The 4,981-nt window shown below is 51.3% G+C and overlaps 1 pseudogene; it reads left to right on the plus strand.

The window, feature by feature from the left end:
* Positions 1-610: 610 nt before the first annotated feature.
* Positions 611-1,234, plus strand: LOC136120112 (transcription initiation factor TFIID subunit 11 pseudogene; annotated as a pseudogene).
* Positions 1,235-4,981: the final 3,747 nt, after the last annotated feature.

Below are 4,981 nucleotides of genomic sequence, written 5' to 3' on the forward strand. Positions count from 1 at the left end.
GCTTTCAAGACCTGTCTTCTTCTGAGGGTCTATATTTCTTTCGCCAACAAACGTGAAGCCTTCAGAAACTCTGTAGCGGGAGGAAGTCTGGGCGGCCAACCCTCGGCCCGCCCCTTCCCTTGTGCGTGGGAGGAGCCCAGCCCCCGAGGGCTGAGGAATCACCTGACTTCCGGGTGGGCGTGGCCCCAGCCCCAGAGCTCTATATAAAGCGGCTGGGACCTTGCTGTTATCCAGGGATCCTGACCCTGAGGGGAGTGCACCCGGAGGGACGTTCTCCGTGTCGGACTCTGCAGAAGAAAGGACCCAGGGCGAGAGCTCTCTGACCTACGGGCCTTCAACCAGTCAGTGGGGCTTGTTTAAGGTGCCGAGTTTGCGGGCATTCATTGTCCACGCATAGAAAAGGCATCTCCAAGGGCAACTGTCTTTGCATTGTGGGAGGCAGTGGAAACCTGTGTTTCTGTGTGTGTGTGTGTGTGTGTGTGTGTGTGTATGTGTGTGTGTGAGCGTATAAATACAGCAGCAAGGCTGACCTTCCCTCGTCTCGTCTTTGTCATTGCAGGCCGCCGATCAGACGAGCCCAGCCCGAGCCCTTGCATCTTGCGGCGCTGGGATGGCCAAGGCCAGCGCGTCGCTCCCAGGGAAAGGTCGGGTCACAGGTGTGTCGGGTGAGGGAGGAGTGGTGCCCTTGGACCCCAGCCCCAGCTGCCTGGACCGAATCCCGCGGGACCGATTTGAGGAACTGAGGAAAGCCTGTGACGAGGAAGGCGAGCTCAGGCGTCAGGACGGCCTGCGTCCAAGGGCAGGTGAAGAGGCAGACTCCTCGTCACGTCCTCCTGAAGCCAAGAGACGGAAAGTGGCCACCAAGGGGAAGAGACCCGGGAAACGGGCAGTGGACGAATTGGAGGCTCAGAAGATGAGAACCCTCATGTCTTCTATGAGCCAGGAGCAGCTGGACCGTTATGAAGTGTATCGCCGATCAGCCTTCCCCAAGGCCACCATGAAGCGTCTGATCCAGACCGTGGCTGGCTCGGCGGTGTCCCAGAACACGGTCATTGCCATGTCCGGAGTGGCCAAGGTCTTCGTCGGGCAGGTGGTTGAGGAGGCCCTGGACGTGTGTGAGAAGTGGGGGGAAACGCCCCCACTCCAACCCAAGCATATGAGGGAGGCTGTTCGGAGGTTACGCTCCAAGGGGCAAATCCCCGGCAGCAAGCACAAGAAGATCCTGTTCTTCTAGGCCAGAGCCAGCGAAGGCCTGTCGCTGAGGAACCAGTCCCGCTGGCAGAGCAGCCTCCTGACTCTGATACTTTGCCCCACCCATGCAGCTCCTGTATCTCAGGCCACCGGGGATTTCCCCAGGATGGATAAACAGAAGAAAATTGGAGAGAGAAGATCCACCACACCTCCAGCTGCTTCTCTGAAAAGACCAAGAACACCCAGAAGCCTCTAGACAGCTGGAGGAATCATCAGAAAAGAGAGAAGACCCATTGTACGCGTATCAGAAACGAAACGTGAAACATGGAGCATCACTCTGGAACCCGTGGGCAATGGAATTGCAAGAAAGGGATGTTGTGAACGGTTCCGCGCCCATCCATCTGATAAGCCAGAAGAAAGGAACCAATACCTTGAGAGACACCCCCTGCCACAACACACCCACAAAGAAACAGACCTCTGCAAAGGCCTCTACCTGTCATAGACATTGAATCTGTACTCAACAACCATCCCTATCCCAGAGTACCAGGCCCAGAGGAGTTCACTTATGGATTCTAGCAAACACTTAAAGCAGAAATTATACCGCTCCTCTACGATCTCTTCCAGGAGGTGGGAGCTTAGGGAATTCTTCCTAACTCATACCATGAGACCAGCCTTAGCTTCATCCCGTGACCCAAGGCATTCCCACAGAAATAGACATGACGATCTCTCACACAGAGAGATGCCAAAACCCTGAATCACCTTTCAGCTAACCACATCCAGCCATGGGTAAGAAGAAGCATAGATGGCTGGAGCTAGTGAGACTGATCCTAGGTATCCAGGGCGGGCTCAGCCTTCAGGCACCCTTGGGTGGGATCCATGACCCATGCACAGGTCAAGGGAGAAAAATCACAGGACCCTACCGAGAGATAAGATAAAAGCCTTGGACAAAGTCCCACCCTCACCCACTCCTGATCAAACTAGGAACGCAGAGGACTGTAGCTTGATCAGGAACCTCTTGCAAAGAGCTGCAGCTTGTCAGCACTCTTGCAAATGGTGAGGAAGGAACTCGAAGCTCTCCCAGTAAGATCCCGGGAAGAGGCAAGCATCTGTCTTCTCACCACTCGTTTCCTACCTGGGGCCAGAGGTCCTAGCTAATGGCCGAGGTCAGGCGAAGTTTTAAAAGGTTTAGCGATCAGGAAGAAAGCATCAAAGCATCTTCATCTGTTTGCTGATGGCCTATCAGAAAGCAGCAGACTTATGTACCTTCATTCCCATTGTACCCTGCAACCTTGCTAGAATCAATCACTTGTCAATCCCAGGAGGGTTATTTCCGCCCTGAGTTTTGGTCAAGTCTTTCTGGTTTTCCTACATAATGGTGTAGGAAATCTGTTGAACCAACCCGCTTTGATTCATTCTTCCCGAGGCCTATGCGTTTGATTAACTTGGCCTGACGTAGAGCATCAGCTAGGACTGCCGATCTGAGAAAGGAACCCTCATTCACTGCTGCTGAGAATGCGAAACTGGACAGCCACTGTGAATGGACAGATTCATCTCTTGAAGCCCAAACCGCCAATGGGACTCTATTTGGGGCTAGGGCCTTCAGCAGAGCAAATACGGTCAAAGAAAGCACTCTGGCTGAACTCCACACCCCTTGACTATCAGATGTGAAGATAGGAACTTCAGAGAGGTGATTCAGATCAAAGGTACAGCTTCTGGAGGGGCCCCGATCCAACAGCACTGGTGTCTTTCAAAGTAGAGACCGAGGCACCGGGGATAGTACAGCCAGAGCCAAGGCCATGCCAGGACACAGCCGGACGGTGGGCAGATGCAGCCCAGGAGAGAGGCATCACTGAACAACGAGTCGGCTCGCAACCCCATCTGGCAATTTCCAATCTCCAGAAGGGTGAGAAAATAAATACACGTGCGTTGGCCGAGCTTCCAGTCTATGGTGTCGTGTGAGTGGGCAGCGCTCGGCAACTAAGGCAGCACCTGGGGAAACAGTGTGGCAGCTTCTTCCGAAACGACACGTACTCTAACCCTATAAACCAGCTCCTTGAAGCTCGCTGAAAGGAGGGGAACATGGGTGCCGCACGTGGCAACCTGCACGCAGACATTCGTACAATCTGCGTTCTAAATTGCCAGACTCAGCAGGAACCAAATGCCCCTCAGTGGGGAAGAACCGTCAGTGAACTGTGGTACGTTCAGACACTGGCCTAGTACTGGGTGCTTGAAAGAAATGAGTCAGCAGGCCATGGCAAGAGATGCAGAACTCCAAAGGCCTACTGACCCAGTGAAAGAAACCAATGTGAAATGGCTACAGACCTCAGCCTTTCAATGATAGGGACACTGTGGGAGGGGTTAAGCCACGGAGACCGTGGAAACAACAGGAGTCGGCAGGGATTAGGGTGGAGGAAGGGAAGGCTAGGCGGAACACAGAGCAGGTTGAGGGCCGGAAAGCCAAGCCTTACGTGCCATGCTCTAAGCGTGGATGCCTGACGTGACACAGCAGGGTTCAAAATCCATGGACTATACCATGTGCCAAGGTGGGGTGCATCCTGTAAAACGTATGTACCCCTGAGATTCCGGATGTGGATGGTCGGCAGGGGTGTGGACTAGGGGGGACAGGGGACGAGTCCATTCGATTTGGCCCCAAAGAAACCCGAAAATGTTTGAAAATATAGAAGTATTTAAAGAGGAAAGTTGAAGGCTTCCCATGAAGCCTGCCTACCTATTTCCATGTCTGTGGCTTGGGGGAGAATATGGCCTGGGCCACAATGGCCTGGCAGAAAAGGCCCCCACAGGAGTGACCCTCCAGGCTTTCTGTAGTCCCTTCTGCAGGCCAGCGTGTTCCGAGGTGCACTCGAGAGAGGACTTGTTGCCTGCTGAACTGGGTCCTCTGGTGGGTCCTGGAAGGCTTTCAAAAAGCCAGCTTTCAAGATCTGTCTTCTTCTGAGTGTCTATATTTCCATTGCCAACAAATGTGAAGCCTTCAGAAACTCTGTAGCAGGAATTCTGGGCGGCCACCTGGGGCTCACCCGAGTATTTTATAATCATGAATTCTATAAGTAACTTAGATTAATTATGGAATATGTGTCATTGTTTACAAAGGACAGATGAGGAATAGTACACATTTGTTTACATGTAAAATCCATCATCAGTACTGGGAGAATCTTTTATTACCTGCAACCACATAATTTCAGAAAGTGTATGTGTTTTAGAGATTTTATAACTTTGTTGTTTTCATAAATATTTTTAAATGCAAAATTTTTTATTCACATTCCTTCTTGGCTTTTCAGTATAGAAAACCTAATTTCATTGTTTTTTAGGGGAGTGAATTAGGTTATAATAACCAACAGCTTCATTGTTCTTATTCATTCCTACTCCTTGGCCCCCATCTTTTCACCGTTATCAAAATTGCTTTCTGAAATAAGTTTTAAAATGTGAGAATTAGAGTATTGTGAAGTAGAGTTTTCAAAACACTGATCTATTCATATGCTGTCATTTTAGAATTTAGGAAAACTTTTTAAAAATTAATTAATTAATTAATTTTTGGCTGCATTGGGTCTTCATTGCGGCACGCAGGATTTCTCTAGTTGCGGTGAATGGGGGCTACTCTTCTTTGCGGTGTGCAGGCTTCACATTGCGTTGGCTTCTCTTTATGTGGAGCGCGGGCTGTAGGCACGCGGGCTTCAGTAGTTTTGGCATGCTGGCTCAGTAGTGTGGTTCACGGGCTTAGTTGCTCCGTGGCAGGTAGGATCCTCGCGGACCAGGGCTCGAACCCGTGTTCCCT

The sequence above is a fragment of the Phocoena phocoena genome, chromosome 3, assembly GCF_963924675.1.
Source record: "Phocoena phocoena chromosome 3, mPhoPho1.1, whole genome shotgun sequence".
NCBI lineage: Eukaryota > Metazoa > Chordata > Mammalia > Artiodactyla > Phocoenidae > Phocoena > Phocoena phocoena.